This window comes from Neofelis nebulosa, chromosome 9 (genome assembly GCF_028018385.1).
Source record: "Neofelis nebulosa isolate mNeoNeb1 chromosome 9, mNeoNeb1.pri, whole genome shotgun sequence".
NCBI lineage: Eukaryota > Metazoa > Chordata > Mammalia > Carnivora > Felidae > Neofelis > Neofelis nebulosa.
Window position 1 is genome coordinate 118,609,725 of NC_080790.1, and position 24,984 is coordinate 118,634,708.

At 45.4% G+C, this 24,984-nt stretch overlaps 1 long non-coding RNA gene across 1 annotated transcript; it reads left to right on the forward strand.

Moving 5' to 3' along the window:
• Positions 1–1,295: 1,295 nt before the first annotated feature.
• LOC131485707 (uncharacterized) lies at positions 1,296–23,751 on the forward strand. Its single transcript, XR_009248972.1, has 3 exons — positions 1,296–7,250; positions 7,805–7,978; positions 22,588–23,751. It is a non-coding gene; the product is annotated as an uncharacterized LOC131485707 (long non-coding RNA).
• Positions 23,752–24,984: the final 1,233 nt, after the last annotated feature.

Below are 24,984 nucleotides of genomic sequence, written 5' to 3' on the forward strand. Positions count from 1 at the left end.
ACCAAACACGAACCTGGCTTTATATCATCTGAGCTCTGTGAAGCCCTCAAGTCTAGCCTAGACCTTGGACCCCAGCCCTTGTGTGGGCCAGAGTGTGGAAGTCTGTAAGCCACCCATCTCTGTCCAATAAAGTACACTTCCTGAAGGCAGCAGCTCTGTCTGGCCTGCTCCCTGCTGCATCCCCAGTGCCTAGAATAAGTGCTTAAAACAGAGTAGCTGCTCAATGAATCTTCGCTGAATGAATGATTTACCCTGTGAAGGAGGTGCTGTTACAATGGAATGGTGCCACAGCAGGCATGCAGTGCAGTGAAGAGAGATTCCTGGTGCCAGGCTGCCTGGCCCATTCCCACCTGTGGGACGTGGGACAAGTCGCTTTACACTTCTGAGCTTCCCTTTCCCCACCTGTAAGAGAGATGTCACAGGCCTTCCTCTCATTGTGGGGCAAGGCACAAATGCCCTGTGGCTGTTCAGCTGCTGTTATGATTATGTTATTACCCAAAGGCACCACCCGTGCTTGGCCCTGATTTGGCCAAAAGTGCTTCTCTCACGACACTGCATCTCTGGATGCTGCCAAGGGGCCTTTGGGGGTGCTGGGCTAGACCAGGCCCTTCTGGAACTTCACCCCATGTCAGGAAAGAGACTGTCCACCCCTGTCCCCAGTCCCAGCTGCTATTCTGAGTCCCTCCCCATATCGCTCATAGCTAGGCATTTCCCCTCCTAAATGCTCTGCTTTGCGTTTCCATAGGAACCAGGGGAGGGTAGAAATAGGGGGAGGGTCCTCCCCCACGGAAGGGAACTTCATCTGGGGCTGTACGGGAGCGGGAGCGGCTGGCAGCACCTGGCCTTCTCCTGCTGCTCCTTTCCCACCTCCCCAGACCCCTCCCTGAACAGCATGTTCCTCTGACCGTGATTTTTAATGCATTTATCCTGCCGCTTCATTTATCCCACATTGTGATCAGATTTAGCCCAGAGCGCTGAGCACAAGGGGCCTGCCTGCATGTTCCTGAGGTGGTTCATTCATGACACCCCAGAGGATGCCAGCCGCAGTAGGTACCAGCCTAGGCCCACAGATCCCACCACGCAAGGGTGACCCAGGGTCAGGGGTCAAGGGCCCCAGCTGGCATAGGGTACAGCATGTGTGGGGTGTCACTGGGCTAAACTTACTAATGAAGTTGCTCCGTTTCTAGTTTACCCATCTGCCAAAGGGGCCAAGAAGGGCCACTGCCCTGAGTCACTTAAATGAGGTAATGTACATAATGATCATGGGGTGGGGGGTGGGGGTGTTGTAAGGGATCAACACATTTCTCTGTCCTCACTACAGTCACTGCTGAGCAGTGGGTCTTCTGGTCTGGTTCATGGGGAAGACATAAGGCAGCCGGATGGTCATAGGTCTGTTCTGGCAGAGGGGCAAGGACTCGGGGCTTAGTTCTCTCTGGCCTGTGCCATCTGTGGATACGAGCTCCCCATAAGTGAGCTTCAGGAGGCCAGTCCCCAGGCAGGTGGGAGAAGCCCAAGGAGGCCGTCTAACCTCTGAGAAGGGCCACAGGGATCACCTGGATGTGTGAGCCCTACCAGGCAGGCACAGCAGTCCTCGGGGAGACTGGGAGACTGGAAGAAGGCTGGGCTCTTGACTCTAGGTTCTTTGGGCCCATGGGAATTTCTGTGTAGATTTACTCCATTCATTATTCAGTCAGTTTACCGATGCCAACCCCAGGCTGGGCGCTAGGGACACACTTGTCTTCAAGGAGATACTATCCCAGGAGGGAGGTGAGCTCAGAGTGGGTAGTGGTCAGGGCCTCCGGATGAAGCCAGGTCAACCTCTCTGGAAGTTCAGAAGGGGAAGAAGTCATCCAACCTGGGGGCATCAGGGAAGGCTTCCTGTGGAAGGTGATATTTAGGCTGAGCCTTGAAAACATGACTGTGAAGAGATAGGATGGGATAAAAAGGGCATTCGGTATCTAAGGAACAGCAAAGGCCTGGTCATGGGAACTCAGCTTGGGAGGTGTTGGTCAGAGGCAGGCAGAGGGGTCTGGACTCACTGTAGCTATCCCCTGAGCCAGGGAGCCACCTCTGTCCCTCACATGCATGTGCACATGTAGGGGTCACGTTCCAGCTTGCTGGGGACAAGAGGAGAGCTCCTGCCCTGGCTCTCCTGATTAATCTATAATTAAATCAGCACAGACACCACAGAACTGTGCTGTCATTAGAGAGTTCGTAAGGGCAAACAGTGATTTCTCCACTAACCAAGAGCCCTGCCAGGGGGCTGCAGCTCTGGTCATGCACGGACAGCCATCAGGGGCAAGATGCAAGCACAGGAGGCCAGAGCTTCAGGCAGGAATAAGAAAACCAGCAGCTCACACTTTGGCCATTTATACAGTGTTCCCATCACTGCCTTGGTTAAGCCTGACAATGACACGATGGCCATGGGTGGGACTTGGGGGGACTATTATTTATTTGCTCCCATTTTACAGATACAGAAACTGAGGTGCAGAAAGCATAAGGGTGAAACAGCCTGGTTGGTTTCAGAATTGCCAGATGTGCCTCTTGCCAGCTGTGTGGTCTCAAGCAGATTGCTTACCCTCTCTGTCCCTCAGTTTCTTGGTCTGTGTAATGAGGCCAAAACGCTGTCACTTCAAAATATTGGTTGTAAGGACTGAATGAAGCAATCCATGCAAAGAATTTAGCAGCGTTTGATGCTTATCAAATGCTACTACTTATGATCATGCTTTGTTATAATTGCTTGTTTCTTGTCCACCTTTCCCACGAGAATGCAGGCTCCATGAGGATAGGGACTGTGTCCATCTTGTTCATTGCTGTGAGTCCAGCAATTGTCGCTTGGTAGTGTTCAGTAAGTTGTTAGTATCCGAGGCAGCATTTATGTGATAAGCCCACAAAATGCTAAAGAAATATGAGGTACCATTTTCTCCATGTTCTGCCTGTCTCTAAAAAGGATTCAAGGGACAAGTACAGATCTGCCTTGACTCACGATGGAGTTAATGTCCTGATAAGTGGAAAATACAGTAAGTCGAAAATTTAATACACCTAACCTACCAAACATCTGAGCTCAGCCCAGCCTATCTTCAGTGTGCTCGTAACACTTACATTAGCCTGCCCTGGGCAAAGTCATCTCCCACGAGTCACGTTTTATAACAAAGTACTGAATATCTCACTTTAGGAGTTGACTGAATACTGTACTGGAAGGGACAAACAGAAGGGCTGTTTGGGTGCAGAGCGGTTGCCAAGTGTATCAGCTGTTTACTCCCGTACCCTAGGAGCCCTGCTCGCTGCCGCTGCCGCTGCCCCAGCACCACGGGAAAGCATCCTCCTGTGCGTGCCTAGCCCTGGAAAAGATCAAAATGCAAATTGGGAGGTGTGGTTTCTACTGAATGTGTATCGTTTTCACACCATTGTAAAGTCAAAAACTCTAAGTCAAACCATGGGAAGTTGGGGGCCACCTATACCATCATCATTATTATTGTTGCTGCTGTTGCTGTTGTCTTTGTTATGATCACTGTTGTGTCCCAAGTCTGCTATTCAGAGCTGGTCCTTCCTGAAATGGGTTCAGGAAAAGTCTAGAAATAAGCAGGAAGCCTCAATTCACCTGCTAAGAGGTAAGGAGCAGACTGGAGGTGACCGGCTTCCGAAGGGATGTCTGGGCAGAGGTGCAGAAAACTTTGGGGGCCCTGGAAGAGTCCCTTCCTCTTGTCATCTAGGGTCTTCGGACCTGCAGAGAGGTCAGAGGGGCTGGAGTCTGCAGCCCACTGGACACAGAAGGGATCAGAGGGAATCTGCCTGTGGCAGTTCAGAGGATCGTTACTGTCTCTGTGCTGCAGTTTCCAGCCTCTCCACTGGGATCTGAGGTTTGTCACACAAATAACTTAAAGTCCTAGATTCTCCAAATGATTTACTTTAAATATGATCAATTTGAGTGGATTCAGAGTTATCCCTGTAATGGTGTCACCCGCACTCACTTGCATTCTTGAGTGGCAGGTAAAGGGACAGACTTAACCCAGAACTCCTAGAACTAAGAGCCTCTCACCTTCACCTCCAGCCGTGAGTGACTGCTGTATGTTAAGTCACTCCCCTGTGACACAAATGCTCACGTGAATACTGTGCTGTGTTCCCAGAGGTGTCTGCTCATGGTCTCTCTGTTCTCTGCTGAGGGAGCACACTCAACCAAAAGTTCTGGGGGGGGGGAGCTTAATACCCCAGGAGCCACTCTTGACCAAGGGGATGAGGGGGTGTGGAGAAAGACTTCCTCGCCCCTCAGTGCAACGATCGCCCACGACAATAACTTGAGTATCAGCACCCATCTTGGCTTCCCTCCCTTTCCTGACTCATTCCCTGCATCCCAACTAAACTACTGCACCCTGATCCTCATCCAGGATTTGCATTTGGGGCACCTAGCCTAACACACCCTCCAGAATTGTGCAGCTTTTCTGACCTACAAAAATTGTTGAGAGGTGTCTAAGGCCTGCATACAGCCTTGGGAGTGCATCTACTGTGTGGGCTGTGATGACCAAAATACAGAGGGCTGAGGCTCTAGGTAGGGAAGCACTGGTCAGCAGACGGTTCTGGTAAGTAGAGGCTGATGGTAGATGGAAACCAGGTGGCAGAGACCTCTGCCTTGTGGCAGCTTCACCTCAACCCTCGTCAGGAACCCGATGCAAATCCTGACCTGAGGACTCTGCTGAACCAAGGGGGCACTTATTTGTTTTAGTAGTCACTGACTAAGCACCTGCTGTATGCTGAGGAGGCAAAAGGATAAAGAAAGGTGAATAAGAGTGGGTGTCCTTGCCCTTGCCCTAAGGGGGTCAGTGTCTATTGGGAAAGAGAAATGTGTCAACGTGTGGGTAGAGGTTAGAGATGAGCCGAGAAATTCATCCATTCATTTAGGATATATTTATTGAGCACTTTGGGTATACAAGCCTCTGTGTTACGCCTGGTGGATGAAAGAGAGCCACACTCCCCTCAGAAATGAGGAAAGGCAACTGGCATTTATTGGGCTCCTGCTGTGTGCCAGGCACTGAGTAGGGCGCTCCCGTAGTTCAGCTCATCTCCTCTCATAACAAACCCGGGAGGTGGCAGCTGTTCTTATCCCCACTACACAGACAATGCCCAGAAAGGTGATGTAATTTACCGGACCACACGGCTGGCAAGTGGCAGAGCTGGGGTTCAGCCTAGGTCTGTCAGATTCCCAGACCCCAATACTATTTTTTCCCCTTAAATCAGACCAAGGTCTGTGGTTTTTGTCTTAAATACCCACTGAGTGAACCAGTTTTTAAAAGAACAAAACCTGGAAGCAAACCAGGCCAGGCTCAGATGGAGCCAGAACAAGCTTTTGCTGGGGTCAAGCTCCTGCGCCGAGGCCCTGCCTCATCAGCAGGGGCCCCAGCCTGGTCTTGACCCCTGTCTGCAGGGAATCCGGGACACCTGGAAGCTGACCTCATTCCACCCTGAAGAGTCGGGGGAGGAGAGCTTGGTAGAGGCCTGCTCCCTGTGCCCACAGGCCTCGGAGGCAGCTGACACAGGATTCAGTTGCAGCCAGGGGCTCAGGTGCCGCCCCCCGCCCCCACCTTCCCTAGGAATGTCAAGGCAGGGCCTGGCTGGTGCAGGGAGGGGGAGGATGTTCAGGTTACTATTACTGCAAAACAAACCACCCCAGAACTTAGTGGCACTAACCATTTTATTTTGCTCACAGTCTGTAGGTCAAGAATATAAACAGGGCACAGTGGGTATGCCAGCTTTGTGATGTCTAGGGTCTTCACCTCCGTAACTAGAGGTGACTCAACAGCCGGCGGCTGGAATCATCTGGAGTGTCTTCACTCACATGTCTGGCAGTTGATGCTGGCTATCAGCTGGGACCTCAGTGGGGCTCTCAGCCAGAACAACTACACGTGGCTTTTCTGTGCCCTCTCTCCCTGCACTAGATTGGGCTTCCTCACAGCATGGTGGCTGGGTTCTGAGAGCAAGCATCCCAGGAGGGCCAGGTGGATGTTGTGTCACCCTTTATGACCTACCCTTGGAAATTAGCCTTGCCTCACTTCTGCAATAGTCCCAAGCCCACCCAGGTTCAAGGGGAAGGAACACAGACCTCACCTCTCGATGGGAAAGCATGGGGAATTGCAGACCCTGTTGTGGCCATCTTTGCCACATAATCTGCTCTATGTATAATCTGCTCCTGAAAGGAGTAGATGGGTTTGGCTGTCTAAACTAGTAGACCATTGGGTGAGAGGCTGTGCTAAGTGGAGGCAAAGGCAGCATTGTGAATGCAGGATGGGGGGTCGTAGTCTGAGGGGGTCAGAGAACAAAGAGCTTAGATTGAGGTTGACCTTTGAGGTCCAGGCACCAAGGCTGGAGATAACAAGGCAGGGCTCAATCTGGCACAAAAGAACAGGTATTATTTTATTTGTTTGTCTACTACCCTTCCATCAGTCCAGCCACCTTACACATCCATCCATCCATCCATCCATCCACCTCTATATCTCATTCACTTTCACTATGACTCAATTTCCTCACCTGTAAAATTGGGGTGATAGTATAAACTTCATAGGGTTGTTTGAAGATTCAATGGATCAATAAACATAAAGTGTCTAGGGGAGTGCCCAGCACATATTAAGTGCACGATAAATATCACCTATTATGATTAGCATTAGTGCTATTGTTATTGTTATTCAGCCATGCACTCACAAATTGACCCCCCTACCCCCTCTTTCATCTGTCTGTCCTTTCATTTATTCAGCTGTGTAGGTGAATTATGTGCACATTTATCTTACATGAATTCAACCATATTCTGAGCAAGATAGAGGGAGAGAAAACTAATTTTAAAAGCACAGTTGACTCTACCTGCCATTCCAGGCAGTGGGTGTGTGTCCCTCAGGGAGTGTGAGCTGAGCCATGTGACTTTCCAAATCATTCTATAGGAACATGTTACTAAATAGGTTGGTGAATGCAAAACCACGAATGCTGCATTTCAGGGACAATTTATTGGATCTCGTGGGGCAATTGTTTTTTGAGGGAGAGAATGAGAGCAGGGGGCTGGGGGTATAGGGGCAGCGAGAGGGAGACGTTGAATCCCAATCAGGCTCTGTGCTGTCAGCATAGAGCCAGACTCTGAGTTCGAACTCACGAATCATAGGTCAGGTTTAACTATGCATGTTTCACCTTTCATGCTCACTTTCCTACCTTCTGCATGGGATGGGATCCACCCCACTATGAGGCCCTGGCAGATTCCTGGTGACACAGATATGGTAAGACCTGGTCCCTGACCTCAATATGCTCACAGCGTATGGCAAGTGCAACAGGACAGACACGTAAACAACAGATCATTACAGTGTAATATGAAAAATACCATGACTTTATTAAAATAAAATTCAGTAATAAAAATATTTTATTCTATTAAAATAAAATAAAATTGCAGAAGCATCCCACTGGTGTTGGGATAGGAAGAACATCAGGGAGGCCTTTGTGACTGTATGACATTTAAACAAAATCTAAAAGGATGAGCTTAAAATTTCAAGACACTCAAGAGGGAGAGGGGCCTGCCAGGCAGAGGGAAGAAACAGCACATTATTCAGAGATATTAAAGAACACAGGGCCTTGAGAAAAGGCAGAGTAGGGTGGGTAGGCAGAAGTGGAGGGAGATAGATGAGTCTAGAAACTTCATCAGGGCTGGATCCTAAGGGCCTCGACTGCCAGTTAAGGAAGCTTGGACTTCATTCTGCAGGTGCAGGGTGTTGGGGGAGGTGGGTGTGCATTGAAGAAAGGCAAACAAGTGTAAGAATCAGAGTTGTGTTTTGAATAGATCACTCTGGCCCCTACATGAAGAATGGACAGGAAAGGAAGAGTCTAGAAGCACGGAGACGAGTGGGAAGGCTGAGTGCCACTCAGCTTCCAGTGATTTCTAGAAGGTGTGGCTGCCAAGGAAAAGTCTTTATAGAAAATAGCCCTGGAGAGAGTGAACACCTTTCCCCACGAGGTGAGGGCCCAGTTATTGGGCACATTTCCACTTTGGGTTTGAAATCTATTGTTCGGTTTGAGGTATATTGCCTCACAAAGGCTCTAAGTCAAAGTGACAAATGACCCCTCTCAGGTGTTAGCTGGAAGGGTAGCTTCTGGGTCCTATGAAGCATACCTGGTACTGGAAAGGTCTCCTCATTGGACACATAGTTGTTAAGATCTTCTCTTTGTCATAGGTGGCTGCAGTTGGACTATGGGACATCTAGGCTGGTTTTTTGTGTGTTTGTGTTTCTATCCATCCTGGACTTATCATGACTCCTAAATCTGAAGACTCATGCCTTTCATCAGGCCTGGAAAATTCTTCAAATAATTTTCCTCCCTCCCTTCTTCTATTTTCTCTTCTTGGAACTCTATTCATTTGTTATACCTTCTCAGTGTGTCCTCTGTGCCTCATATTTTCCCTCTTCCCTCTGCCTCTCTCTCTCCTCTCTCTGCTATATTCTGGATAATTTCTTCAGGTTCTAGGTCATATTTTTTTTTCTCTTCATCTGAGGCTAAACTGCTATTGAAACTTTCCAAAAATTTTTGAATTTCAATTTTATTACATTTTCATTTCTGGAAGTTTGACTTCATTGTCTTTCAAATCTACCTGTTCTTTTTGGAGAGTCTCTTGTTCCTTATTTGTGTTTTCAACTTCCTCTGTATTTCTCTAAACATCAGAAGTGTATTTATTTTATATTTTCAATCTGATAATACAAATATTTGAAATCTTTGGGGATCTGATTCTGTTATCTGATGTTTCTTCTGTCTTGCTCAAGGTGGCATGTTTTTTGAATGCTTTGAAATTTTTTAGTTGTCAGTTGGACTATATCCGTGAGAATTCACTGATGGCTAGAATAAGAATGTTTTCTTCCAAGGAGGATTTGGTTTTGCTTCTGTTGAGCATCCGGAGTACCACAGAATTTATTTTGTATTTTTTATACTTTCAAAAATTGAACTATTTCCTATGAAAAGTAAAGTCTACAACACTTTTGAGGGAAACAATATTCTGATTAGTTGTGAGACTTTATACAGTGGAATAATGCAGGACTCCTTATCTGGATGTAACATGTGATTCATTTATGTTATTGTATATGGTGATAATTTGTATAGTATTCCATTATATTAATATACCACAATTCATTTATCCATTCTCCTATTTATGGACATTTGGGTTTTTTCCAGTTTGGTGCCATTATGAGTGAAGCTATGAACATTCTTGTATATTACTTTTGCTAAGCATAAACACTTATTTTTATTGGGTAAATATCCAGGAGTAAAATTCTCAGGTGATGGAGTATGTGGATGTTTAGCTTTAGGAGATACTAAATTTACCAATTTACTCTCCCACAAGCCAGATATGAGAGTTCCAGATGCTGTACACCCTCACCAGCACTTAGCATTGTGTGTGGGGTTTTTTTTTGCTATTTTTGCTATTTTGGTGGGGATGTAGTGGTGTTTCATTGTGCCTTAATTTGTATTTTCATGATGATTAATGATGTAGAACACCTATTATGTTTACTGGCTATCTTGATATCCTGTTTGGTCCATGTTCACATCTGTTGCCCCCCTTTTTTGGAACTTAGAATTAATTGGAATTTACTGGAAAAATAAAGTGGTATGTACTCCACATTATGTAACACCTCCTGCAGAGTGTAGGGCAGTGGTGCTCTGGTAAACTGATGCTCAGAAAGTTTTTCTAAGCCTGATTTGTGGCATTTTCTGATTTCCATGGTGTAAATACTCCAGCCACATCTCATTTCAAGCTACCAACTGGATGGCTTACAAAATTCCCAAATATTTAACAAACAGCTCCCATGAATCAGTATGTACCAACTCTGGGACACTACTGAGTCTGGAGTAGTATCTCTAATGAAACTAATTGATATATCTGCAGCAAAATATGTAAATAATCACACTTATTGGTATACAACAGCCTCACGTCAGTTGAGGTCAGATTTTTGCCTGCAAATGAGCCAACCAGCAATTAACCGTGAAAGAACTTTCAGTTTACAGAGCTCTTTGGATCCTCACATTCCACTTAAATGATGTGCATCTGTATCTGCTTCTAGTCCACTATTTGCAGATACGTTGATGCTGTTGGGGGGACATCAGGAAATCCTCTTGAACTTGTGTGCACAGCAGTAAACAGTGGTTTGAGCTAACTGACCCCCAAGATCTCTTTTAGTCCTGGGAGTCTGCAGCTCAAAATTCAAGAAATTTCCCACTACTTGTCCACTTTCCTTTATTTTTATTTTAGCACTGCTATGGAATAGAATCTTTGAAAGTTTTTTTTTTTTTTAACATTTATTTATTTTTGAGACAGAGAGAGACAGAGCATGAGCAGGGGAGGGGCAGAGAGAGAGGGAGACACAGAGTCCGAAGCAAGCTCCAGGCTCTCAGCTGTCAGCACAGAGCCCGATGCAGGCTCGAACTCACGAACCGTGAGATCACGATCTGAGCCGGTCAGATGCTTAACCAACTGAGCCACCCAGGTGCCCCAGGAAATAGAATCTTTCAAAGCATGACTTCTAGAGTTAGTGAACTCAGAGATCACATAGTTCATTCCATAGAAGGCTCTGGAGTCAGGTTGCTTAGATTAGATTCTTGGCTCTGCCACTTACTTTCTCTTCGATTTGGGACAAGTCATCTTAAATCCCTCTGTGCTTCAGTTTCCTCATAAGATCATGAAAACTGAGGTTACAAACAATGGAATTCCTGGGAATTGTCTCTGAAGTGCTGGAACCCCCAATTGCATCAAGTGTCTGGGATCAGTCAGTGTTGGTGGGTGTAGGGCAGACAGTCTGTAGTGTCAACAAGAGGAACTAACATTGCCCACACTTGGTTCCCAGGGGGGGTTCTCTCATCTTTCCACCTTGATAGTCTGTGCCCACAGTGGCTGGTTAGGGCAGCTGCTTGGCCAGTGGTGCTCAGGCCCAAGATCAATCCCCTCCTTCAGGAAATCCTGCACCTTCCTGAGAAATATCCAATCCCAGACCTCCCCCAATCCTGACAATAATTTGAAATCCACCACTGTGAGCTATCTCAGACCCAGTTTCTTCAGTCTTTTTTCCTCTAGAGCCTGTTTGGAGCACCATGATTTAAATCCATTTTCTCTTGCTGAGGGCAGGGGAAGCTGTGATGGAGCTCAGGCCCTGTGCTGCCCAGAACCAAGGGGAGTCCTCCTGCCCAGGGGGCTTGGGGTCCTGGGTGAGCCTTTGAGGTGTGAACAGGCCAGTGGCCCCTCTTGCGAGGCCTTCATCATTCAACTGTTCTGATATGTTTTATTTTTTAACTTGGGGTGTCTATTTCTTATTGATTCTTAGGAACTCTTTGTATGTTCTGGATATGAACCCTTAGTTGTATGCATATATTCAAAATGTACCTTCTCCCAATCTGAGGCCTACCTTTCACATCTCCTAAATGAAGAATGCCCCCCCCCTTTTTTTAGAGAGAGAGAGAGAAGGTATGCATGAGCAGGGGAGGTGCAGAAGGAGAGGGAGAGAGAGAATCCCAAGTAGGCTCCACACTTAGTGCAGAGCCTGACATGGGACTTGATCTCACCACCCTGGGATCAGGATCTTACGACCTGAGCTGGAATCAAGAGTTGGGTGCTCAACAGACTGAACCACCCAGGCTCCCTGAAGAGTTCACTTTTAATGAAATCTAATTTATCATTCTTCTAAGAAGTTTTTAAGAAATGAACATATTTATTAATATTTTCTTTAGAACTTTTATTGTTTTTAGTTTCCATGTACAGATATATGATCTTCTATCTTGAATTAATTTTTGTGAATGATGTGAGATAAGGATCAACATTCTTTTTCTTCATGTGGATATCCAGTTTTGACTGCACTATTTATTGAAAATAGAAAAATACAAAATAAATACCTTTTTAATACACTTTTTATTTAAAACTACAAAAATATGTATTCTTTCCCTGAATTTCAAGAGCTATCATTAGCTAGGTGATCAAATATGCATAGATCTGTTTTTGGATTCTCTGTTCTGTACTCCTGATCTATTTGTTTATCAGTGCACTGATCCCACACTGTCTCAATTATTATTTTTTAGGGGCGCCTGGGTGGCTCAGTTGGTTAAGCTTCTGACTGCAGCTCAGGTAATGATCTCACGATTTGTGGGTTTAAGCCCTGAGTCAGGCACTGTTCTTCACAGCTCAGAGCCTGGATCCTGCTTCGGAGTCTGTGTCTCCCTCTCTTGCTGCCCCTTCCCCACTTGCACTCTGTCTCTCAAAAGAATGAATAAACATTAAAATTTTTTTAATTACTATTTTTTAAATTAGCTGATTCTATTAATTAAGGTTTTTTAATTCACCCTTTAATTGAGATATAATCATATTAGTTTCAGGTGTACAACATAATGATTTGACATTTGTGTGTACTGTGAAGTAATTAAACTTTTAATTTTAAGATAATTGTAGATTCCCATACAGTTGTAAGAAATAACAGAGAGCCCATGTGCTCTTTACCCTGTTTTTCCCAATGATAACATCTTGCAAAACTAGAGTGCAATATCACAACCAGGATATTGATATAGATACAATCTACCAATCTTATTTAGAATTCCCCAGTTTTACTTGTACTCATTTGTGTGTATGTGCGTGCGTGTGTGTGTGTGTGTGTGTGTTTAGTTCTGTTCAGTTTTGTCACACAGGTAGGTTCATGTATCCACCACGAGTCAAGATACAGAACAGTTTCATTACCACAAGAATCCCCTGTGTTTCCCTTTTGTAGCCATACCCACCTCCATCCCACATTTTCTCCCCCACCACGTGGATCATCCCTAACCCCTGGCTAATCTGTCCTCCATGTCTGTAATTTCGTCATTTCGAAAAAAATTATATAACAGAATTGCATACTATGTAACTTTTTAGGATTGGCTTCTTTCTTTCTGCATAAATTCCCTTGAGATTCACCCAAGTTGCCATGATATCAATATTTCCTTCCTTCTTATTACTGAGGTGTATATTCCATAGTGTGGATGTACATAGTTTGTTTGACAATCTACCCAGTGAAGATCTGAGTTGCTTCCAGCATTCAGCTACTATTGGCACAGTTGCTGTGGACATTCATGTATAAGTTTTTGTGTGAACTTAAGTTTTTGTATTTCTTGGATAAATGACCAAGAGTGCAATTTCTGGATTATATGGTAATAGTGTGTTTAGATTTGTTTTAAGTAAAGACTTTAGTTTTTAGAGCAGTTTTAGATTCACAGCAAGATTGAGTGAAAAGTACAGAGAGTTTCTATATACCTGCTGCCCCAACATTTGGACAGCCTTCCCTACTATCAAAATTCTCCAGCAGAGTGGTGTAATTATACAGAATGGCTTGTTAAAATCTATGAATCTGTCTTGACACATCATCATTGCCCAAAGCCCATAGTTTACATTAGGATTTACTCCTGGTGTTGTACGTTCTGTGGGTTTGGACAGATGTATGGCATGCACCCACCATTATAGCATCATGCAGAATGGCTTAACTGCTGTAAAAACCCTTTCTACTCCGCCTGTTCATCTCTTCCTCCCCCCAACCCCTGGCAACCACTGATCCTTTTTACTGTCTCCCTAGTTTTGCCTTTTCCAGAATGTCACCAGTTGGAATTATACACTATGAAGTCCTTTTAGATTGGCTTCTATCACTTAGTAATATTCACTTAAGTTTCAATCGTGCCTTTTCATGGCTTGACAGCTCATTTCCTTTTTGCACTGAATAATATTCCACTGCCTGAAGGACCACCGTTTATCTATCCATTCACCTACTGAAGGACATCTTGGTTGTTTCCCAGTTTGGGCAATTATGAATAAAGCTGCCATGAACATCCATATACAAGTGTTTGTGTGGACCTAAGTTTTCAGTTTATTTAAGTAAATGCCAAGGAGCATAATTGCTGGATCATACAGTTTAAGAGTATGCTTAGTTTAGTAAGAAACTGTCTTCCAAAGTGGCTGTACCATTTTGCATTCCCGCTAGCAATGAAACGAGAAGTGCCCGTTGCCCTGTGTTCTCACCAGCGTTTGGTGATTTCCATGTTTGGGGTTGTGGCCATTTTAATCAGTGGGTAGAGATACCTTGTTCTAATTAGCAATTCCCTAGTGACAAATGATGCTGAACATCTTTTCAAATGCTTACTTTCTATCTGTCTATCTTCTTTGGTCTTTTGACCATTTTTTAATTAGGCTGTTCATTTTCATACTGTTGAGTTTTAAGAGTTTTTGTATATTTTAGATAATAGTCCTTCATCATATGTGTCTTTTGAAAGTTAATTTTTGTGAAAGGTTTAAGGACCATGCCTAGATTCTTTTTTTTTTTTTTTTGCATATGGATGTGCAGTTGTTCCAGCACCATTTGTTGAAAATGCTATCTTCGCTTCATTGTATTGCCTTTGCTCCTTTTTCAAAAATTAGTTGACTCTATTTTTGTGGGTTTATTTCTGATTGAATATTTTTTGCTGTTGAGTTTTGAGAGTTCTTTGTACATTCTAGGTCCTAGTCCTCTGAGCTATAGTTTTCAATATACCCTAAAATCTAGTATTGTTAGTCCTACAGCTTTATTTTTAAATATTTATTTGTTTGTTTATTCATTCATTCATTCATTCATTCATTCATTTTTTTTTGTGAGAGAGAGACTGCGAGCATAAGCAGGGGAGAGGGACAGAGGGAGAAAAAGAGAATCTTAAGCAGGCTGCATGCTCAGTGCAGAGCCCAATGAGGGGCTTGATCCCACAACCCTGGAACCATAACCTGAGCTTGAAATCAAGAGTCAGATACTCAACCCACTGAGCCACCCAGGCACCCCAGTGCTACATCTTTATTATCCTTTAATATAACCTCGACAATTGAAAGTCCTTTGAATTTTCATGTAAGTTTCAGAATGAGATTATCAAATTGTCCAGAGGATTTTGATTGGGATTGGGATCTATAGATCTACGTGGGGAGAACTGACACCTCTCAAATAGTGAGTCTTCCAATCTAAGAACATAGTATATCTCTCCATTTGTTAAGGTCTAATTTAATTTTTGTCTACAAGGTTTTGTCGTTTTCAGTGTAGAAGACTTGCCCATTTTGTTAAATGTTTTTATTTATTTTTGAGACAGAGCATGAGCAGGGGAGGGGCAGAGAGAGGGGGAGACACGGAATCCAAAGCAGGCTCCAGGCTCTGAGCTGTCAGCACACAGCCTGATGCGGGACTTGAACTCTTGGACTGTGAGATCATGACCTGAGCTGAAGTCCTACACTTAACCGACTGAGCTACCCAGGTGCCCCACCCATTTTTTATTAGAGTTATTCCTCAGTATTTAATGAGTTTTGGTGTTATTGCAATGGTATTATTAAATTTTTATTTTATTTTATTTATTTTTTAAATGTTTGTTTATTTTTGAGAGAGAGAGAGAGAGACAGACAGACAGACAGACCCCAAGTGGGGAAGGGACAGAGAAAGAGGGAAACACGGAATCTGAAGTCTGAGCTGTCAGCACAGAGCCCAACATGGGGCTCAAACTTACAACTGTGAGATCATGACCTGAGCCAAAGTTGGACGCTTAACCGACTGAGCCACCTGGGCACCCCATTAAAATTTTATTTTTAATTGTTGCTCATATATGCAAATATAATTAATTTTTGAACATTGATTTTGTATATACAGACCTTGCTAAATTCACTTATTAATTCTAATAGTTTGTAGATTCTTTTGGATTTTCTACATGTACAATATGTCTTCTGTAAATAATGACATTTTTACTTTTCTGTTTCAATTTCGTACATTTTCCCCTTGCCTTGTAGCTCTGGCTAGCTTGTGATGTTGAATAAACAATAATGATAGTGGACAGTTAATCTAAATAAGAAAGCATTCAAATTTTCACCGGTAAGTATGATGTTAGCTATGGTGCTTTCCAGATGCCCTTGATAAGATTAATGAAGATATCCTCTATTCCTAGTTGACCGAGAGTTTTTATTATGAATGGTTGTTGACTTTGAAATATATTTCCCACATCTTTTGAGATGATCATTTTTTAAAAACCTGTTAAAGAGAGTTATATTGATAGATTTTTGAATCAAACCAACTTTGTGTTTGTATAATAAGTTGCATTGGGTCATGATGTTCTATGCTATATACCACCAGGTAGTATTTAGTATTAATATTATAGCATTTAGTATTATTATTACAGTATTTAGTATTTTTACATTCATGGAGGTATTGGCTTACAACTTTCCTTCTTAGAATTTGGTAACAGGTTTAGGCTGAAATCACAAGTTGGGACATATTCCCTCCTTTCCTAATTTCTAGAATAATTTGTAGGATTGATGTTTTTATTCTCTAAACATTTAAAAGGATTCACCAGTGAAATCACTTGGGCTTAGAGTTTCCTTTATGGGAAGGTTTTAAGTTACAGATTAAATTTCTTTAATATATATAGGATTATTCAAAACTTTTATTTCTTCTTGTATCTGTTTTGATAAGTAATGTTTTTCAAGGAATTTGTCCATTTCAATGAAATTATCCAATTTTTGACATGGAAGTGTTATATTCTCTTGTTACCTTTTTTTTTTTCTTTAATTTTTTTTTCAACGTTTTTTATTTATTTTTGGACAGAGAGAGACAGAGCATGAACGGGGGAGGGGCAGAGAGAGAGGGAGACACAGAATCGGAAACAGGCTCCAGGCTCCGAGCCATCAGCCCAGAGCCTGACGCGGGGCTCGAACTCACGGACCGCGAGATCGTGACCTGGCTGAAGTCGGACGCTTAACCGACTGCGCCACCCAGGCGCCCCTTCTCTTGTTACCTTTTAAATGTCTGTAGCATCTGTCCTTTATTCCTTTATTCACTCCTGATGTTGGTAACTTGTGTTATCTGCTTCGTGTTACCTTTCTATTTCTCTTCTTGATCTTTTTTCAGAGAACTAACTTTTGGATTTGTTAATTTTGGAATCCACTTTTTAAAAAATTTATATTTATTTATTTATGTAAATGTTTTATTTATTTATTTGAGAGAGAGAGAGAGAGAGCACATGCAAGCGGGGGAGGGGTAGAGAGAGATAGGGACAGAAGATCCAAAGCAGGATCTGCACTGACAGTGGTGAGCCCAATGTGGGGCTCAAAGTCACAAACTGTGAGATCATGACTTGAGCTGAAGTCTGGTGCTCAGCTGACTGAGCCACCCAGGTTCCACCCAGGGTCCACTTTAATTTTTATTAAAAAAATTTTTTTTAATGTTTATTTATTTTTGAGAGAGAGAGAGAGAGAGAACAAGTGGAGAAAGGGCAGAAAGAGAGGGAGACACAGAATCTGAAACAGGCTCCAGGCTCTGAGCTGTCAGCATAGAGCCTGACGCAGGGCTTGAACCCACGAACCACGAGATCATGACCTGAGCTGAAGTCCAATGCTTAACCGACTGAGCCATCCAGGTGCCCTTCTTGGAGTCCACCTTAAATTGAAGTTCTCAGCTTGAATTTTTTCGGTACCTCATCAATACTTACAATTCAGGCCTAAAACCCATGTGGGGGCCGGTCAATGACCATACCTTCTCAGGGGAGATTTTTCTGTAAAATGCCAGGCTGAAACAGACAATTTTCTTTGCTGCCTGCTTCTATGAAGTAGGATTTTTTTTTTAATTCACCCTTTTTTTCAGTGTTATAGCCCTTCCCAAATCTATAATTTTTGCAGAATGACCCCTGCCTGTTTTGGCTCTCAGTCTTACATGGGTCATAGACTGTGTTACCTGAGCTGTATGTGTCCGCACAGCACCCACAGCTTCCGGGCAGGTTTATCTCCTTGCTTTCACATTCTTAATTTGTTTCTGGCCTGTAAGACTTGTCCATTTCCATGTATATATTTTTAATCCAACATTTTTGGATGTTTTATAGTGGGAACATCTTAGCGTCTCTCACGTTAGAACCTTTGCACTGGCTGCTCCCTCCGCTGGAATGCTTTCCCCCAGGTATCTGCAGGGGTGTCATGTCTCCTTCACTCTCTTCCTCATATATTACCTTCTCGGTGCTATCTGGCTGCCCTATTTTAAAATTAATAATCTGGGGTGCCTAGGTGGCTCAGTTGGTTAAGCGTCTGACTTTGGCACAAGTCATGATCTCACAGTTTGTGGGTTCGAGCCCCGTGTCAGGCTCAGTGCTGACAGCTCAGAGCCTGGAGCCTGCTTCAGATTCTCTCTCTCTCTCTCTCTCTCTCTCTCTCTCTGCCTCTCCCCTGCTCACCCCCTCTCTCTCTTTCTCTCAAAAATAAATAAACATTAAAAGACTTTAAAATTGATAATCTGCACCAACTTTAGCAACCCCCTACTCTTCTTACCCTGATCTACCTTTTCCCTTTTTTTCATAGAACTTATAACCACCTAACGAATTGTGTCATTTACTTTTTTATTGTGTGTAAGGGTTTTTTTTGTTGTTGTTTTTTGGTTAATTGACCAGTTCCCTTTGCTAGCTGAAAGCTCTTGGAGGGCTGGATCTTTATCTATGTTGTTTACTGAAGTCTCCCAAATTCCTAGAACGTGTCTGGCACATAGCAGTTTCTCAGTAAATATTTCTTCAACTAATAGAATGGATAAAGGAATGCTTCCAGAGCTGGAAACCTCTTATTGGACAGGGGGAGAAACAGGGGTCTAGAGAGGGAAAGGAATTTGTCCAAGGTCACCTGGAGGAGATGGTGGCAGAGTCAGGACCAGAACAATTACCCTTGGCCTGTGTCCAGTGCTCGACAGCTTCGAAGTGCCTTCATTGTCTCCTTGGAGCCTTGCCATAGGCCCCGGGTACGAGCAGCTCAGGAAAAACAGTCATTTCCTAACACTGTTGGCCACATTTTTCTTCTGGAAGCATGGTCTTCCCCAGCTCTGCCGCCTGCACCCTCTCGGTTTTCCTTCTGTTTCTCTGCTTACATCCTTTTAGACTCAACTCTCGAAGCCTGCTGATTCTTGAGGTTCTGCTCAGGTGATTGTCCCATCTCCCAATGTCCTCTCTATGAACGACCTTGTCTACTCCCTGCCTTTAATCGTTCTGTCTCCGGCTTCAGCCTCTCTCCTGGTTGCCCATTTTCCTGGACGTCTTCTTACAAGCCTCCGTGTGACTAGGAGTCTCCTTGAGTGCATGAGAAGAGTGTTGGTCTTGAAGAAAACCTAGCTCCGTCCCTCACTCCGTGAGCCCTTGGATCAGTCACCGTCAGTCTCTGAGCCTTGAACCTGCACTCTGAGAATAATGGTGTTGACCTCACAGGATCGTTCAGAGGTTCAGTGGAGTCTGTGGATGGACACCTCTGAAAACTGTGGGCCATGGAGCCCACATGAGGGGCAGCACCATGTGTCCTGTAGATACCTCATATGACTCAAATCCCCAGGCGGGCCCTCCTCTCCTTTGTCCTTTGCCCAGATCTGCCATCACAAGGGTGGCCCTACCAGCCACCCACACTAGAAACCAGAGTCTCATTTTTCCTTTTCCCCTTACCTTGCCCCCATCCAGATCAGTTATCAACTCCTGTGTCTGCCTCTTTGACTTCTCTCCCAACTATCCCCTTCCTCTCCCTTTCCATATCTCCAGCCTAGCCCAGGCTCATCATCTCTCCTCTGGACAGTGGCAGTGGCCTCCTCCCATCTCACACCCCCTTGAAAGCCATCTTCCACACTGGCCACCATGAAACAATACACAATCACATCTTCCCTGTGTTCTAAACCCTGTGATAGCACCGCTCTGCCTCCCAGATGAAGGCTGAGCTGTTCACCTGCCACTCAAGGTCTTTCCTGATTGGACCCCTGCTCCAGACTCTGCTCTGCTGCTGTCCCCATGCACCTGCACTCAGCTGTTTGCTTTTCTCTGAAGCCCCTGTGTTCCCTTCATTTTGTTCATGCAGGTCCCTCTACCTGGAATTCCCTCTTTCTCTGTCTGCTGCGGGGTTGCCACAGTCCCTGAAGAAAGACCTGCACTGCAGAGTGGAAAATGAGAGGCAGGGTGTAATCTGTGTAGCACGTAGCACACAGGCGTTGTGTTGATGGTGATCCCACACTTCTGCCCGAAATCTTTGGAAATATGCTCTCCTGTTCTAGGCTTAGCCATGAGATGTGAAAGTTGCCTCTACACCCAAGATTTGGACTAGTGTAGTCAGCCAGACGGGCTACTTGGGTAGGGGACACAAGTGCTTGGGGTTGACCAGATGCCCACTGGATGAGGCATGTTTGTGAGATGCTTTGAGTGGGATTCACTAGATATTAAAGCAGGTGGGGTTTGTCTCTCTGCTTGGGCTGGCGGTATCCAGAAACCCTGGTAGTATCAGCCTCAGAGCTGGCTCAAGAAGGCTGAGGCCAAAAAGAGGCTGAGACCCATGAGTCCACATCCTTCTGTTTTCTCCTCTTCACTTGAGGGTCCTTGGGATCCCAGCCATCACACCCTTCCATATCCCACAGCAGCGCTCTGTCTAGGTCTGTGGGGGCAGTTCCAGCAAGTTATCTTCTGTGTCTGGGACTTTATCCTGGTTCCACCGCTTGCTCCCTATGTATCCTGAGAGAAGTGAATTTGCTTCTTTGGGCCTCAATTTCCTCTCTGAAAATGGGGCTCTTAAACCATACAAGCTGGAGTATTTGGAGGATCCACTGAAATGGTCCCTCTGGAGTCTTTGGTGTATGCACAGGAAATAAGTAGGCAAGTGGTCATTTTTTGGGGTCCTTCTGCCCCTCGCATTTCCCCCACACTCTGTGTCAAGGGAAAAGAGTTTTTCCTGTTTGCATCTGAGACACTCTTTCAGCCCCATGTCTGGCCTGAGGCCTAACATACAACAGGTATCCATAAGCGTTTTCTAAATTGATCAATAAGGGAGGATGACTTGGGGGGATGGGCAGTGTCCTGGACACTTGGACATGGGGCAAGGGCCATACGAAATGCACCTCTCCCTCACGTCACACAGGCTTTAGCTTTTGGGCCCTACAGGGCCAGGTTCGAATCCTGACTCAGCTCTTACTCCCTCTGAGATCTAGGGCACGTGATGTCATGTCTCCAAGCCTCAGTACCTCACCCAAAAAGGGAAGAAGGGATCCCCATGTCAAAGGAGTGGGATGAGGGTCAGGCCTGACACACAGTAGGTACTCAGGAAATGGGACCCAACCTGTCCTCCTCCCTTCCTCCCTCTCTCCCTTCCTTTCTTCCATGTGAGAGATGTCTCCAAGGAAACAAGAAGAATTATTTTAAGAAAAGAGCTGAGGGCTCGGGTGGGAGCAGATGGTGGCTCGGGCATCTGGGAGGCAGAGGCAGGCGGTTCTGGCCCTTCACGGAGACAATGGAACCCACACACCTCCCCATCCCAGGAAGCACCAGGGCAGGGCCTGGAGGCACATCCATATTGCGGGCCAGAGAAAAGACATTTCTGGCATCACAGAGCAAGGACAGAGCACTGGACCTGTCTGTGCAGTTAACTCACTTCATGACCCTAGAACTAGTCCCAGCCCTCTAGTCTGTTGGCCTGTGGGTGAATAGGAGGCCCTACTGCAAGGGGCAGGGCAGGGAAACGGTAGGATTAGAGGGTGGGGGGCATTTCCAAGTTGTCCTGTGCTTGGGAAGAACAAGCTCTTGTGACTTCAGAAAAGACAGAAAAGACGGTCCCTCACCCGTGTCTGGGAGCTGTCCACCAGTTTAGGATAGCGTGAGTGAAGGTACCAGGATGCTCCTGATCCTGGCAGAAACTTATTTATTCATTCACTCACTCATTCATTCATTTAGTTCATATCCACTGAACACCTTCCACTGCCAGGCAACGAGCATACTTCAAGTCCTCCTCAGAGCATCCCTATTGTGGTATTTATGTGCCCATTGTACAGCTGAGGACACTGGAGCTCTGAGAGGCAAAATGAATTGTCCTGGTTCACAAAGAAAGTCAAAGATTCTTTCCCACTCTTGTCTTCATTTTCCATAGATCCCCATCACCTTAAACTGAAAAGCTTGACGCCTCAGAGGACTTCAAGGTCACGATGATCCAGCACCTGCTGACCTTTCTGGCTTTACCTTTGAACTCTCGAGGCTTTAGCTCCAGTGAGCTGCACATAGTGGCTTGTGTGGGCCCAGTCTGGCCTTCAGACCTTGGTGCACTGTCCCCTCATGCTGGAATGCCCCTTCTGTCTTCCCCTTGCTCATCAGGTTAAGTCCTGCACAGCTCGGGCATTACCTCTCCCCAGAAGCCTTCCCATACTTCCTCGATACTCAGTCAGCAACCCCCCAAGCCCCCAGAATGGTGGGTTTTCTTGGATCTCCCCTGAAGACAGCAAGTCACCTGAGGCCAGAGATGTTCTTTCTGCAACTGGGCACCCTCGGTGCCCAGCACAGGGCTTGGCCCAAGTGGGTCCTGAACACTGAATGAATGAACAAGCAAATGAATGGGATAAGGAACACCCTGGGGTTTCCACTACCAGCTTCACTCATTTTGTTCTCCAAACATTTTCCAGGCACCTCCTCCAGGCCAGGCCTGATGCCAGCCCCAGGGATGACAATAACTCGGGCTCTCAATTCACTGTGCAGTTTACAAAAAGCTTCCATCACAGAAGTCACAACCATTTTGCAAAGTAGGTATTCATTCTTGTGTCCATTTTCCAGATGTGGAAACTGAGGCCCCGTGAGGTTGGGTGGCTTTCCCAGTCACAGCCAGTGTGTAACAGAGCCAAGATCTGAACCCACGCCTGCTCACTCTGGAGCCCACACTCCTTCCACACTGTGAAGGAATACATGAACACTCAAAAAATTTGGAAAACACAGGAAAGAAGGAAGAGGGAAAAGTCCTACATAGCTCCCTCTCCCCAACCTTGGGATATATCTCATTAACAGCCTGGGAATCTCCTACTTCTTTTGGCTGAGCCTGTGGGTACAAGCGAGTGACTGACCTGGCCAAGGTCATACAGATCAGCACAGTCAGGATTTGAATTCAGACTGTTGGACGCCAGAATTTGAGGTGAACTCAATGTGGCTCAGGCCTCAGGGAGCCATTTCCAGTCTTATGGGAGAAATGGAAGCAAACAGGTGTGGCTTAGTTTGGCCTCCCCCAGAAGCAGACCTCGAGACAGTGAGGAGCACAGGGGGTTTCTTTGGGAGGTGATCCCAGTAAGTAGGAGGCAGAGCAGGTGGAGAGTGAGACGGGGCAGGAGGGAATGTCAATAAAATGTGCATTAGTGAGCGGCTACTAGAACTCATCCTGCTGGGGACCTTCTGAGAAATGGTGGAGAGGACACTTCAGAACCCTCTCCCTGAAGGAGGCTGGGCATTCACCTATTGGTTCCCGACCACCATGACCGAAGGTTGCTCCTGGGGGCATTCACTCTTCTGCCTTTCCAAGTTGTCCTGTGCTTGGGCAGAGCAAACTCTTGTGGCTTCAGAAAATGCCATCGTCAGGCAGAAAAGTGGAGGGACCGGTGTCTGGGAGCTGACCGGTGTCCATGGCTGAAGCTGGAGTCCCAGGTGGACACCAACAACAGTTGCTATGAGGTGTTTGAGACATAGAGTGTTTTGGTCACCATAAAGCACTTGGGGAGTCTAGAGTTAACAAACTGTATTGCATACTTGAAATTTGCGAAGAGAGTAAACCTTCAGTGTTCTCACTACAAGAAAAAAAGGGAACTATGTGGGGGTGATGGACATGTTAATAAACTTGATTGCGGTGATCATTCCACAACGTATACATATATCAAAACACCAGGATGTACCCTGTACATGTATATAATTTTTGTTTGTCGATTATACCTTAATAAAGCTGATGGAAAAAATAAACAAATAAATGCTTGGTAATACTAAAGGGAAACAAATTAAGTATTTGGAAGTGACAAACTGGGAACGGAGAGTAGGGTGCAGAAGTCAGGGAAGGTTTCCCCAGAGTGAGTGACATCGAGCTGGATTTAGAGAGGTGAGCAGTGGGGGAAGAGGCATCCCAGGTAGTAGGGCCTGCACACAGCTTGTCCTCCAGAGAGACTGCAGAGCCTGGACCTGAGACCTGGGGTCTGACCAGAATTGAATTAGGAAATGGTGCAAAGACCAAACGGTGAAGGGTTTTAAAGACCAGGCTGAGGGGTTCAAACTTCCTTCCCGAGTGTTAGGGAGCCCATGCAGGGTTCTGAGCACAGGGGTGACACCAGATCCGTGTTCTAGAAAGATCTGTCTTTCTAGACAGACAGGGCTGGGGTGGAGGGTGGTTTGGGAGGGGGTAGACTGGAGCAGGAGCCATGGAAAGAGGCTGGAGTAGCAGTGGAGTCAGGAGATGTGGAGGCTGAGCCAGCTGAGATGGAGCAATGGGGAAGAGGCATCAGACCTCAAGGCTGTTTAGGAGAAGGTTTGGGATGTAGGGTGGGGTGAGGAGGAGGCCAACCCTCCCTGGCTTCAGGGGCCCTGGGAGGCTCGTCCCTTTCCCTTTCCCCTAAGGGGCTGTCCAGATGCCCGACTGCCTTGGAGAATGGCGCTAGGGCCAGGCCTCCCCAGATCTGGTCGTGATGGATCTGGACATTATCTGCTTTGGTCACAAGCCGAGTCTTATCATTAGCTAGCTGTGGTCCCTGTCTGGATCTAGTCATTACCAGAGCTGGTCATTACCCAGGGCTGGAGGTTACCTGCTGCCAAATGGACTCTATTTGGTTTGAGTCATTCCATCCTCTTCCAGGGTCCTTCCCGAAGCCCCGGCTCTCTGCCTGAGGACACTAATATTCTGAATTCTGAGGATATATTTTCCCAGTTTCTTTGTTCTCACTTTATTACATGTACAAATGCTTACACAATGTATTTTTTAACTTATCAACTTTACTTTAAAATAAGAACAGCATCTAGCCTTTTTAAAAAGCAAAATGTTGTATTGATGAGAATTCACCTATGTTGTTGAGTGTAGTTGTGACTCACTCGTTTTGAGGGCCGTGTGTGACTGTACCACAATTCATTTATCTATTTATTCATTCTCTTGCCCATTGATAATTGGATTGTTGTCAGGATTTCTGCTATTACAAACAACGCTGCTATGGA